This window comes from Anabrus simplex, chromosome 2, assembly GCF_040414725.1.
Source record: "Anabrus simplex isolate iqAnaSimp1 chromosome 2, ASM4041472v1, whole genome shotgun sequence".
NCBI classification, from domain to species: Eukaryota; Metazoa; Arthropoda; class Insecta; order Orthoptera; family Tettigoniidae; genus Anabrus; species Anabrus simplex.
Window position 1 is genome coordinate 424,534,582 of NC_090266.1, and position 14,529 is coordinate 424,549,110.

At 40.2% G+C, this 14,529-nt stretch overlaps 1 protein-coding gene across 1 annotated transcript in view; it reads left to right on the plus strand.

Moving 5' to 3' along the window:
* The window catches only part of LOC136863567 (atrial natriuretic peptide receptor 1), a 614,185-nt gene that overhangs the window by 359,210 nt on the left and 240,446 nt on the right, over positions 1-14,529 (plus strand). The gene's annotated exons all lie outside the window — the stretch shown is intronic.

The window sequence follows — 14,529 nt, forward strand, 5'->3', positions numbered from 1 at the left end:
TTTCTTAACATATGTGTGTACAAAAAGGTGAATAAAATGGTTAAGTACAATTATCTTGCAAACATCTACACTTAAATTTAATGAGTCAAAAATCTGTTGCTGAAAATCTAAAAACAGAAATAAATAATGAGCTTAATTATAATCAAACTGTTAATATAATTATCATGGTCATAATATTCCAGCTCATATATCAAGAAGCATATATATAAATAACTAGATTTGTTTAGTAAATAATTTGTTAACGCATTTGTTTTGTTAAATATTGCTAGAATATGCTACGTGAAAACTCAATATGTATTTTCTGTTCTTATGGTGGATGATCCTTAACAGCCCAGTCCTTTCGAATTCTTGTGAGCAATGAGGTTGCAGGGCGGTTAATATTGGCACTGGCAGTTCTTCAGTTTCGGGAGAAAGTTGATACCAGGTGTATGCATAAGTATTTTCCGGTTTCACTAAGAGATGGCGCCAGCGAACAGCACGCAGCGTATGAATTTGACACATACGTCAGCTTGTTCGTCTGACATCAACCTACCAACACACACAAAGTGAGGCCACCAAACTCTAGCGTCTGTGTTGTATCGTTCAGTGATCATGTCTATGTTTGTGCGTGATAAAGAACATTTGGCACGCATTGCTTTTTTTATTCAATCAAAAGGAAAAGGCTATGGAAAGTCATCGTTTGCTTGTAGAAACATATGGTGAACACGCTACCTCGATTAGAACATGTGAGACATGGTTTCAATAAATTGCTTCGGCAAGAAGACCATGGCTTTGTGTCTGGTGGGACCAGAGCGGTACTGTGTAATGTGAACTCTTGAAGCCCGGGGAAACCGTTAATGCACAACGCTATCGCCACCAAATGATTAATTTAAATCACGCATTGATCGAAAGATGACCGGAATGGGCCAGAAGACATGGCAAATTGATTTTGTTACACGACAATGCGCCGTCTCACACAGCAAAACCAGTGAAAGACACCTTGAAATCGCTTGGATGGGACATCCTTTCACACCCGCCGTACTGCCCCGACCTGGCGCCATCTAATTATCACCTCTTCGCATCAATGGGGCACGCACTCTCAGAGCAGCACTTCAGCAATTTCGAGGAAGTTGGAATATGGCTCGCCGAATGGTTTGCCGAAAAAGACAAGCAGTTTTTCTGGCATGGCATTCATAACTTACCTGAAAGATTGGCGAAGTTTATAGAAAACGATGGTCAATATTTTGAATAAACAAAAATGAATTTCCCTTGAAAATTGCGTGTTTTCTTTACCATAAAAATCGAAAAAAATTATGCATACACCTGGTACATTTCCCCAACCTACTGACCATAATATTGACTCTTTTTTCATCCCTATCACATAATGTGAAAAAGGAAATGTATACATTAGTGTTTAACCACAATGGATAAATGTGTATTAAATCAATTTTCCACAAATCCACTTCACATGACCAAAACTGAGGCAAATTTCAACAACCATTCTCTCAGCTACGGCACTGTAATTACGCAACGTTCTTCTCGTTCCTACCGTGGTTGTGCTGTACACTCTTCACGACTGTTCGGAATCAATCTGAAGATCAGCGGTTCCATAATACAAAATAATGTAAATTCTATGTCAAGTCATAGATGGTAACGTTCTTCGCTTTCTATTTAGCCATTAAGAGCACCGAATGTCTCTGTTAAACAGCAGATTGTCGAAGGAACCAGTGATCATATTTGCTCTAAGATTGCTGATGATGTCTCAAAATAGAACTGAACTGAAAATACTACTTTATTTCACCAAGTTCTGCAGTGAAGAATTTCTTGTTCTTACATCAAGGGTACGTGGAACATCCTTAATCGTCAGTCATGTATTCTTGCGTACGCAGAGAGTGTGGGAATGTGTGTAACTGCAATATTATTTGGCTTTGCACTCGGCCATCTGCCGTCAAATAAGGTTTTATGTCAGAATTTTCCTGGAGTTTGTGCTGAAAATTGTTGTAGTAAGGTACATCTGATATGAATTTCTTCACTACAATCGCAGAGTACATCTGATATGAATATTTTTAGGAAATTCACAGAGTTCGTCTGTTATGAATATTTTGATTGCAGTCGTAAGCTTCACCTGATATGACTATTATTAAAACAGTCGAAGCGTACATGTAATATTAATACTTTGAGTAAAGTAATAGCGTAGTTTACTGTAGAATCGTTGCTATTGTGAAGACATTGAGTAGCGTGCTTTGCCGTTTTAGGTTGTTCAATTGTGAGAACATAGATAAGAAAGTTGGAATTGTGCCACAAATCGATTTACACTGAGTTGCCAAAAGTCATGGGAAGATATTGAATGTGATATTTTTGACGGCTCGCGTAGGAGCAACTAGTTATTAATCATTCAATGATAATTAACAACGAGTTGCTCCTCCGCGAGTCCTCAAAACGCCCGCAATACGGCGAGGCATCGACTCTACAAGGTGTTGGAATCGTTCTGGAGGGATCTGGACCCACGCATCTTACACTGATACCTACAATATTATTAGTCTTGTGTAGCTGGTGCGGGGTTCATGGAGTGTACACCAGCATAGACAGCGTCCCATAAGTGCTCGATTGGGGGATTTGGAGGGCCAATCCATGGTCGTAACTTCGCTGGAGTGCTCCTCCAACCACCTGCGTGCCACCACAACCCCTAAATGCCCTCATAACCATGTGCAGAGATCTGTACCCCTTATTTACAATCCCATTTATGTGATTACCCCAATGAAGATCTTTCTTTATATTAACACCTAGGTACTTACTATGATCCCCAAAAGGAACTGTCACACCATCAACGCACTAATTAAAACTGAGAGGGCTTTTCCTATTTGTGAAACTCACAACGTCACTTTTAATCCCGTTTATCATCATACCATTGCCTACTTTCCATCTCATAATATTATCGACGTCATTTTGTAATTGCTCACAATCTTGTAACTTATTTATTACTCTATACAGAATAACATCATCCGCAAAAAGCCGTATCTCTGATTCCACTTCTTTACTCATATCATTTATGTATGTAGATGGTGTGAAAGAATGTCCACAAAGCGTGCACGTGTCAGTGCTCCCTGCAGCCGGAAAATGGGGCCTAATTGCGACAATGAGAACGCCGCCCAGACCAGAACTGAGCCACCTCCCGCCTGGACACAATCTTGTTGACACGCGGGATTCATAACTTCATGAGGCATACGCCACACACTCGCACGCCCATCAGCTCGATACGACTGGAGCCAGGATTCATCGGACCATATCACACGCCGCCACTGTTCCATGGTGTATTGCCGATGTTAGCGGGCCCATGAGCTCTGTATCGATGTGTCAGCAAAGGGACACGAGTTGGTGGTCGGGTGGTGAAGCCTTTGCGGTACAGTTGCCTCCTTACTGTCCTGGTAGAAATGGGTTCTTGACGCCCAACATTCAACCGGGCGGTGGTGTCTCAGAGTAGCCAGTCGAGCACCCAGTATGATTCTGCGGAGGCGACGTGATGTCCGTTCGTTAAACACCTGTGGTCTTCCCGTGCGGTACTTTACGCGGATGGTAACATTCTCTCTGCGATATTGAAGATCCACCCTCGACACTATTGACCTCAGAAACCCGAATTCGCGTGTAATCTCCGCAATGCTATGAACCATGCGCTGTGCGCCGATGATCATCCCACGTTTAAAGTTGGTTAACTCACGACTTGTTGCCATCTTCACGACACTGGTGCCTGAGACAGACTGCTCAGTCACGCCGCAGCTAGCGGCAACGCTCAGGGGTCATACACGGCAGATTTTCTAATGGGAAACCCCTTCCCATAACTTTTGGCCACTCAGTGTATATCCTTTAATGCCATGCACTCACAACTAGTGTTCTGTCGTTAATTTATGTTACAAGGATATTGGAGGTATACAGCAAAGTTCAACGTTACTTCACTGACTGATCTTGTTGCGATATTAATTCGCTGTTACTCCCGCTCATAAATGATTGCCGAAAGGAAATATAACTCGTCATTACAAATGTGCTAGGAAAACAACAGATAGGGAATCTGCCACCTGGGCGACTGCCCTAAATGCAGATCAGTATTGATTGATTGATTGATTGATTGATTGATTGATTGATTGATTGATTGATTGATAAAGAAACTAGGACACGAGGCTTTCTTTTATGAGTGTGTGCAAAAATGTGTCAGACTGAATGAAAATGTAAATTTCTCGCGCACACGAAACGAAGGCCGGGGTGAGGGAACTAAACATGAGATGGCATGCCGCGCCATTCCACACCTGCACATGCCTACTAGCTGACCTTGTACACGTGTCTGATATTGCAGTCGTATTTCCGCTTTTCCCAAGTGTGTGTTTGTTTGTCTTTCCTTAATTCTGTAATTAGTCAGGAAGGGTATTATGGCACGTGCGTTTTCAACGGCACGGCGTGTCTATATTTACGATTCATGTTACCTCAATTCATGAATTTCAAATGCGGTTTCAAGAAAGATTCCCTCGTAGAAGAGTCCATAATCTTCACAATATATTTGAGGAACTGCAAGTATCCGGCCTAAGAAACCAAGAAGGCAGTGTAGGGTTCTCACCGAAGAAAAATTTAGATGGCATAGGCTATCGTTTGAAAAATTCTCATAAAATAAATTTTCACTTCGTCGTCGTGCACAACAAGTGGAAATTCCATACGAGTCTCTATACAGTTATACTACACTGTTACACTTAAAGATATATAAATTAATTGTGGCATATGCTCTTCAACGCGGTGACCTTGTAGGTAGGCGCACATATTGTGAGTGGAGTCGGGAACATGTATACAATGGGCAAATAGACCCACATTTAATATTCTTCTTGGATGAGGCCTGGTTCCACCTCTATGGTTATGTGTGCACGCAATATCAACAACCCTTTTTCAGAGAATTACTGACAGGGAGCATGACTTTGTATTTCTTCAACAGGATTCTACCACTGGTCACACTGCAAATAATTTCATTAGAGAAATTCACAAAGTGATTCCTCAGAACAGAGTTATGCGTAGGGCTTTTTTGACCCGTCGATCCCCCTTTGTTTATCCATATGCGATTAATATCTCTGGAGTAACTGTAAAAATGCCGTGCATAAGAAGAACTCGCACACCGAACAGAATTGAAAATATTCGTCAGGAAATTGCCGACATTCATCAACGTGAACTACAGTGAGTGATGAATAATTGTGTAAGTACGTGCCAAAAAATGTGTGGAAAATGGAGGTTGGCTGATTAAACACCTCCTTTCGTAATTTGGTAATTAATGGACTTCTTGCAATCGTTTGTGTTACTCTTGTAACACATGTCCAAGGCTTCAGTACATAAACAAAATACCGTGGCTCAAACATGATATTAGAATGGAGCACCTCCGATGAGCTTCGAACTCAGCCCGGTATCAAAGTCTCATCTCCCCTACTAGAATAGTACGCTAGCTAAGTCGGTAGAACATTACGGGTCTGAATGGACCGTCCGATGGGGCGATAGTCTTCTAATAATCTCTTTAGTAGGGGAATATTAATTATGAGAGGAATACTAGTTCATTATTCATTACTAATGAGAAGATAAACTATATCTTATATAACAACTCTACCATACTAGTGAAACACATCTTATTCACATGGATATGCCATACAAAACACTTTACAAATAATATTCAGATTGATCTTGACGTTTTAAATGTTTGGTAGTCTCTTTCAACACCTCATTCTACATTCAATTATTTCAATCTTAAAGAGGCGTTTCCTCTTGAATTACTTACACTTTGCACTTGCACTTATCACATTGCGCATTGCCTATCACGATTACACATATTTAATTAGTATGGGCATACCCTGCTATAATTCTTTTTATCTGTCGATAATTAATATATTCAAATTATACCAAGTTACGATACCCTAACATTCGGATGAACTGAAGTAAATTGTATGTTTCTATGACTACATTTCCAAATATTTGAAGATCGTATCACGCCATTTCCCTAAATTAATCATTGCTGAATATGCAATATAATATACACGCTTGTTTCATTTGGACTCCAGCAAATACCCAACATGACATTATATACAACGTTGCAATAGGGCGACTTCAAATATCCAATATCTCATGAATATACAATTTTGCACTTCCTGTAGTAAATAGACAAAACATATCCACTTTAAATACACTAGATGTAGTTGCAGGAGGTTCAATCCATCCGTCGGTAGTAACAGTGTGCACCAACTTTCACTGTATCCAAGGAATGAACCTGGATCTCCTGAGACATGGAATATGTTAACCTGTAACCCTATATGTTTTAATGGCTGAAGAAGAAACTGGTGGGTTCGCCCATCTCAGTATACTGGAGCTTAATCGACGGTGTTAATAATAAATGGTAGCTTGGAATCATTGTTTTGAGGGAAATACGACAGATATTACTCCTTTACCCTTCACAAACAGAGCAAGCGCTCGGCCCGTCTCGTTCTTTGGCCGGGTATCATAAATCACGCCAGCTGTGACCTGGTTCACTTCCAAAACACAACGGGTCTCCCTTCCGGGTCCCTTTAGAATCTGTCTCTTCACAGAAAAATACATCATTCCTTTCCTGGCGGCTTATCCTGACTAATTACACCTTGTATCTACCTCTGGCCTTAATTATTTTATCATTGGTGCAGCATGCACTTCGCGCTAATCAATTTAACTCGAAAGGAGCTTCATCTACATTTCACAATACCACGTCCGAGCTACAGCCTGGACAATAAGCTGTCCCTTTCCCCTCGATATGCCGAAAACAAGCCACCTTGAAGATGAATCTAGCACACGGGTCAAGTTATTTCAAGCACTCCCGAGCTAAATAGGTGCACAATATATATTCCATTTTCGTGTCTCGTTCGTTGTCTCCGACGTCTTAAATTCTAAATGGGAGTTTTCGTATCTCATGTGAAGTGTCCAATCAACAAATTAAAAAGCTTGTGATGGCTCATGTTAGCCAGTGAATCGGTGATGATCTGAGTCATTTATACAGAATATTTACGCCCTATTATTTTACGACACTTCGCACTTAGTTAATCTAAGGTTCTTAAATCTACGTCATTCACTATAAACCCTTATAGATAAGCACAAACGAAATATGGTTGCCCCAACCATGAAGAAAAATTTCCTATAAAACCCATCAAATAAAATGCTGTCATCCCACTGAAATAGCATACTAACGACCTATGTTATATCTACATGCAAATTTACTTTTGTGTATTTACGTTATGATACGATATTCAAATAATGATAGTAGTTGAAAATGTACTCAGCCTTCAGCAACCACGAACACAGCTTTACAGGAGGGTACACTCATATATTTACGCGGCCTTCACGATGCCCTCAGCGATGTGAAGTCCTTTGATGACCAACTGATGAGTCACGAACATGATGGCTTGATCTCGTGCGAAGTTCCGGACGATCTCTGCTATACAAGGCGGAACTTCGGCAGACAGCTAGATATCTCGTTCACTCCGACGTTCTTGTAGACTCCTTATGCAAATGAGGGGAAGTTATTTAATGTGAATGCGTTAGTTTATATCACACATCACAGATTAAATATATGGGTGGATCTGCTCAATGACACGAGCACCCCAGCCTAATGACACTTATGTCTCTGAAGCCCAACATTATTTCCTCCTCACCTACCTATCCTTCTTACTGATAGTTACTCTAGGCCCTGAAGTTTCACTGGTTCACTTAGAAATGTCACTGGATAGGCTACTAATGTGTTCACACCCTCGTACTGCATAACAATAATTCAGACATACTCCACTGCACTTAGTCATACGTAGGTCGAGCTCTTTACTGCGTTAAGGATTTATCTGATGAGGCACTGCCCTTATACATTGCCGACAATGAGCCGTTCATTCACTTTCATAAATATTTCACGCCCGTTTCTGATACACTCGCCGTACTAGTTTAGTCATGTATGAGGCTCGATGCACGACCTCCTCGTCACACGGACAACGATCATCGCAGTTTCGTGCCGTTTCTACTAAATTTATTAGTGGCATACTGTACTTTACACTGTACACGTAAATAGCTTAATCAGATTGTGGTTACTTCCACATAAAATCGCAGACTTTAATACAACATTGTAGTAGCTGTTCACACTTCAGAATGATTCCTTCACAAAGAACTCACACACAAGTCACGACGAACTGGTAACGAACTGATGACGAACTGAAAATGAAATGATAATGCCTGTTCCGCAGCTCCGTAATATACAGGCAAGATAAACTGAAGCTGCCGGAGGAGGGGGGGGGGAATTCGCCTCTTTCTCAAAATGCGCTCCAGTAATACGTGACGTACAGTAACGAAGGGGGTATCAAATTGTAGCTCCTATACTCCCATTTTCACTGAGTGAATCTTATTAATATAGCTTCGTAGATTCTTGAGCAATCTTAAAAGCGTCCTTTGGTCCCTGTCCATGGATGGTGACGAGTGCTAGGGGAGTCTTTAAGCTCGTTACCACGGTCAAGACCCAACATCTGGTAACCATTAAAGCGCACCCTTGTTACGGCGTAATTACCGTTCTTTCAATTATGTAGAGTACTTCTCGGCTTCATAATTATGTGTAAAATTCTCTCATTCAAACGAATGTTTGCACGTGAAAATCCGTTGAGTACTGTGCGATTTGAATTAATTGTCTTGAGAAAAACAATTAACTCGGCGAGTTGGCAGTGGTGAATGGATGATAGAAATACTTTATAATGTTAGTTCTTACGTTGGATATCCTCCATGAGCTCTGCTAGTGACCTAGATTCTCAGTCACGCGATAACGCGTCTCATTTCATCTCGCTTGCAGTTGGAGTGAGAAAACTTCAAGTTCAAGCGCTCCTGCACTGTCTCGTGTCCCGGTACGGATGGAAAAATCCTAACTTGGACATTTTTATCGTGGAATGACGCGGAAAACGGCATATTTCATCCCCTGGGGATCATAACGTACCATTGGTGGCGTTGTGAACGGTCACAGTTTCACCTTAACGCTTCTAACCTCGATCCGCACGTGGCAAACGAACGCGAGAGCGCCCAGGGTAAAAACACCGCGCGTCGGAGTAAATCATAACTGATCTCACTGTATAGATATGGCTCAAGAGCAGTACCTTACGCCCACAGCTCCATCAGTTCTCTCACGCTTCCCGTCCGAGATAACCTCATCATACAATAATGAAGCTATGAAACTCTTGTCTGGAATGACACCAGAAAAGGCATGACTTAATCACTCGTTAAAAATAATTTTGTAGTGTTGCTGGAGATATTACGTACGTTACTGTTAAAACCAGAAATCCTTCAACGCCGCTTTTAATCAGTAAAAGCTAATATAATCAAATTCTGCTAGTTGAAACCACTTAAAGCAAGTTATAACTAGTTGGAACATGTGACCTTGGGTAGAACACATTATAATAGAAATTATTCACAAATTTTTATCTAAAACTGTATTTAACTAAAATAAACTCACATGTATTAGTTTAGAGTAGTTTTAATCTCTATTATTGTCTTTAGCATTAGGCTCTACCACGAATATTTCAGAATGTTTCTTGAAGGATTAGGTACATACCTATTTTACAGTTTTATAGTACACGTAGTTCGCGATATATAATTAATAAATATTAATGTAACTAGAATACTGGTTAATTATTCAGTCAATACTCCGTGCCTGGTCTTGTTGCGTGGGGTTTAGCTCTGAATTGAGTAAGAGCTAGGCATAATCCTACGTGTGACAATGGGATGGGGGCCCTCAACCTCGACAGGGTGCATGACAGGTGTGAATAAGGCATAGCCAAGTTAGGACAACCGGATCAACTGAGGTAAGGGGAAAAATGGTCAACGGCCTCAAAGGCAGAAGAGGACATATCCCAATAGCAGAGAGGACGGAAGAGCCAACTCATATCCACTTCGCGTCTGACATGCATCAAGCGGCAAAGTGGTCAGCGTCTGATCACCAGATGTGCGGCTGGAAATTCATGTTCTGGAACTCACCACTCCAGTAATAAGAACTGGACCATGGTCCAAACTTGTGATAATCAAGTACCATGAGGCTTGTTAGAAATCAAACTTTTACCTCAGGTGATAACCAATTCACTCTGACAAGAACAGTACAACCACACTGTCGGATTGTGGGAAGTCCGGACTGACGCGTAAACATAGGGAGTCGGAGACCTCTACCTAACCTCGCCCAAACAGCAAAACCTTTTTCGGAATACTAAATATAAATACTTTCATACGAGCAAGAAAATTGTATGAACTAGAGAAAACCTTAAACGAACAAGGAATACAGGTACTGGCACTACAAGAAACAAGACTGACTGACGAAAACGCAATGGATTTCGGGAACTACAGACTCTTCAAAAGTAAAACAGAAAAAACGAATTCTCAAAAACACACCATTTTTAGGAGTCGCTTTTGCAATCAAGAAAATCATACTGAACTAAATAACAAATGTGAAGCCTGTAAACGATAGATTAATGACAATTGCCGTAAAATGTGGAAATAAAACACACTTGCACACTTGCCAATCATTGAGGACAATAAAACAGACCGCAAAAAGGCAAACAAATCCCGGGAAACTCTAGAAGAAATAGTATCCAAAATTCCTCCACACCACGTCAAAATCTTACTAGGCGACTTCAATGCACAATTAGGTAAAGAAAGAAAACAAAAAACAATAGGAAAATTCCCAGCACATAAATGTACCAACCAAAATGGACAAAGATTAGTCGAACTCTGCAGGATATTCAACCTTAAAATCATGTCAACACACTTCAAAAAGAAACCAACATAACAAATGACATGGACATCACAGAACACACTCATCGGTGAATTCCAAATTGACCATGTAGCAATCTCTTATCCAAGCCACAGATAAATTATGAATGTGCAAGTCAGAATGGGTGCAAACACAGACTCAGATCATTACTTAATAAGAATCAAACTACAGTTGAAACTCAGAGATTCAGAAAAAAAGAAGCCACTAATTCCAAAATTTGATCCCACTAGGATCCGCCCATCTCTCAAGAAGAATTAGACAGAAAGGAGGCAAACACTTAGCAACAACTCAAAAGCAAATTGATTACAACAACAAAAGACACTAATTCCTCTGCAGGAAAGGAGGATTCACCCTTGGTGGAATGAGGAATGTGAACAAGCAATCCAATCTCGATAGAAGGCATACAACAACTGGAATAGCAAAAAGACGGAGAATAACCACAAAACATTCCTGGCAGTGAGGAAAGAGGCAGCTCAATTGATCCGACAGACCAAAAGGAAATTTAAAAAGGATCAACTACTTGAAATTGAGAAAAACTTTGAAAGAAACAACACACGAAATTTCTATAAGAACTTCAAAACTAAGGTTGCAGGATATCAACAACAAAGTACCTGCTTCAAGAAGAAAATGGACAGTTGGCACTAAACAACCAAGAAAACTGCGAGAAAATCGCCAGATAATTTAAAGGATTACTGAAATGTCCAGAACCAACAGAAAGATTTTCCCCACAAGAACCTGAAAATACTAATCCAAATTCATTACCACCAGATGAAGATATCACATGATAGATCAAATGACTTAACAACAATAAAGCATTGTGTGAATATGGAATCATAGCGAAAGTCCCCAAATCAGCAGGCCCAAACACCATAAAAGAAATCACAAAAATCATGCAAGACATTTGAAAAACAGAAAAATCCCAGAAGACTTGAAAAATACGTTCATTCACCCACTACACTAAAAGGGAGACAGAACAGATGTAAACAACTATAGAGGAAGGTCACTGGTATCGGTTGCATACAAAATTCTATACCAATGTCTTCTCGATAGAGCACAACAACAACTAGAACCACAAATAGGAGCATATCAGGCAGGATTCAGACCAGACCGATCATGTCCAGAGCAAATCTTGAACCTAAGACATCAGAGAATTTGTAGCAAAAATTTAGTCTGCACATTTATTGATTCCAAAAAACCTATAATTCAGTTGATCCCAAATCACTCTTCCAAATATTGAAAGAACAAGGTTTAGACATGAAAACACTTTGCAATCACACAACAGACACTGACAGACACGAAGTCCAAGGTTAAATTCATGGGGGAACCTCAGTTCCCTTTGAAATGAAAACGGGAGCAAGACATGGAGATGGACTCTCACCTTTCGTCTTCAACTACGTCTTTGAAAAATTAATACAAGAACGGCGCAAACAGAAACTGGTCCTCAAAATTCACCAAACAATCACTTTAGGCAGAGGAAAACTAGCGATAGATTGCCTAGCATTTGCGGACGACTTGGCAATATGTATTCGAGACATTTCAACAGCCCAGAATCATATTGGACTCCTGAAAGAAAATGCGCAAAAAGACGGCCTTCGGATATCTTTTGAAAAGACAGAATACATGACCCGCAACAAACATGCACCAAAATTCATGGAGACAAAATATGGAAAAATTTAACGGGTATCACAATTTAAGTACCTTGGTGAAACAATTCAGGAAAATGGACTCGAAACAAAAGCCAATGAAAGTAGCTGCCAAAATATGGAAACTGCATATCGACTAACACAAAATATCTATAACAAAATATGTAGGCTATCTCCAAGCACATAAAACTAAGACATTACAATACAGTAATTAAATCAGAGTATCTTTACGGATCAGAGACGCTAACTTTGAACAGGAAAGCAGACATCGAAAACATTGAAAAAAAGAAACGCAAAACTATAAGAAAAATTCTAGGCCCAAAACTCACCAATGGACAATACCAACTTAGAGGCAGACAGGAAATCAAACAATACACAAATATTACACTTACATTAGAAAACGAATGTTACGTTTCTATGGACATACTAAAAGACTGCATCTAGACAGACTTACCAAACAAATAGTCCATTTCTATGAAAACAGGGGTAGAGCTAAAACAGACATAATGAAATGGACTGGCGTAATCAAAAGCGATTGGAAACAGGCAGGAATTACACCAGCAGTTGTCCAAAACAGGGTAATCTTCAGATCCAAACTTCACAAATGGCAAGTTGACCAGGAGGAAAAACCGAAGGAGAAGACTGGAACGACCTCGTCTGAAGACAGAAAGGAAGCCCACAGTAAAAGAATGAAAGAAATATGGGCACAGATGAAGGCAAATGCACGACTCTATGTACAGTACTTTACGTACTCTTAATGGGCTTATTCGCGTATAATAACAATAATAATAACAATAATAATAATAATAATAATAATAATAATAATGAAAATGACAATCCACAGCCTGTTTCCAGTCATTCGACCGGGTCAGGAATGGAATGAATGAAGCCCCCATCTAGCGGCGAGGATAGAAATTGTGCCGGCTGCCGAAGCCTGTCGCACTCCACTTGGGCAATGATTATTGAATGACAGATGAAATGAAATGATACTGGAGAGTGTTTCTTGAATGAAATATGACAGGGAAAACCGGAGTACCCGGAGAAAAATCTATCCCGCCTCCGCTTTGTCCAGCACAAATCTCACATGGAGTGACCGAGACTTGAACTACGGATCCCAGCGGTAAGAGGCCGGCGTGCTGCTTCCTGAGCCCCGGAGGCTCGAATAATAATAATAATAATAATAATAATAATAATAATAATAATAATAATAATAATAATAATAATAATAATAATAATAATAATAATAATAATAATAATAATAATAATAATAATACTTTCGAGTGGCGGCTGTTAGCCTGGTGCAGTCGTTGTAAGGCAGATCTTCCGATGGGGGTGTGTGGCAGTGGTTGCGTTTGAGAGACTCCGTGTTAAGGTGGAGGTATATAGTGTTGTGTGTGGTGCATGAGTTGCGGGAATGTTAAGGACGGCGCAGATATCCAGTCTCCAAGCCAAGGGAATTAAGTACCGGTACTTAAGGTTAAAATCCCTCGAGCCGTCCAGGAATCGAACTAGGTCCACCAGGTACAACCCCCCCCCCCCCGCTTACTGTGTCTTGAAATCTTAACTCTGAAGTGTTCACCACGCTTGTGCTGTGCTTTGAACGGTCCAGTTGCACATGTATTGCGTGAGGTACTGTATCAGCATGGTCTCGCCAAGGAGTATGTTGGAGAGACGAGTGATGTCAATAACGTATAAAACGACCAGCACTGAAGAGTATTCAGATGTTGAAAAAGAAATACGAATAACAATCAAGGAAATAAGGAACCCAAGGCTTTCAGCCCTCAACAACAGTGTTAATTTGTTACTTGGAAGAAAAAAAATTCCCTGAGGATATTTCCGCCAGAGCGTCCTTTGATAGCTACCAGAAAGGAAACGACAAAGTGGTCATTTCGAGAAAAGTATTTGGCTTGCAGTGTTACAGATATAATTATAAACAGTTACTTATTCAAATTTGTGTTTTATATATTATTCTATTTTAGCATTACTAGGGAAATATCGCGATCTTTTTTCGAATGTATTCCTTTAGCAGTGTTACTACTAAAACTGCATAAATGAAACCTGTTCGGTATTGAGGATTTAACAACAATATCA